Genomic DNA, 681 nt, shown 5'->3' on the forward strand with positions numbered 1-681 from the left:
TGTTGCCACAATACACAGTGTGTGTGCCATCACGTGGAAGATGTGTGCAGACTGAAGCCTTGGTGTGCCACCAGCTCAGAGGGGCTGCACTTCTACTGACCACCAGGGGGCTCCACTGGTTGTTTCACAAAGTCACAGTGTGTTGGAGTCTATCAGGGTATTTTCCAAGCAGCACTGTGTTTCTAACATCTGGATGTTGGTAAAGAGTTACTCTGCATTGGCCGGAAATCGAACCCGGGCCTCCCGCGTGGCAGGCGAGAATTCTACCACTGAACCACCAATGCTTGTTTAACGATTGAATGGTTACATGGTTATGGTTACCACGTCACGGATCTCCAGGCTTCAGCAGCCTTCAATACTTGCTGGCATGTTCAGAAGTACTTCCTGCATTTTATAACACTTTCATATCAGTAAATCCACCGTGTTTTAAAGAAGTTCAGTGTTTCAGAGTTTCTGACATGATACAGACAGACAGATCCAACAAAGTATTTAAATGAACATTAAACAAAGTATTTTAATAAGTAGAAGGCAGAACAGACATCTCAGTATGTGGGAGGAACAAACTGTGAAATTGACAGTTTTGATTTTTATTTCAATTTAATGCCACTTATTATTCTAATAACAGTTGATGTTTCACTTCATTCGTTCACGAGATGAATCGTATGCTTCTTTGTGCGCATG

At 42.6% G+C, this 681-nt stretch overlaps 1 non-coding gene across 1 annotated transcript; it reads right to left on the bottom strand.

Annotated features, from left to right (window-relative positions):
• Positions 1-213: 213 nt before the first annotated feature.
• On the bottom strand, positions 214-284 carry trnag-gcc (transfer RNA glycine (anticodon GCC)). The gene has a single exon. It is a non-coding gene; the product is annotated as a tRNA-Gly (tRNA).
• Between the last annotated feature and the right edge of the window lie 397 nt (positions 285-681).

Source organism: Echeneis naucrates, chromosome 18 (genome assembly GCF_900963305.1).
Source record: "Echeneis naucrates chromosome 18, fEcheNa1.1, whole genome shotgun sequence".
In the NCBI taxonomy this organism is placed as follows: Eukaryota; Metazoa; Chordata; class Actinopteri; order Carangiformes; family Echeneidae; genus Echeneis; species Echeneis naucrates.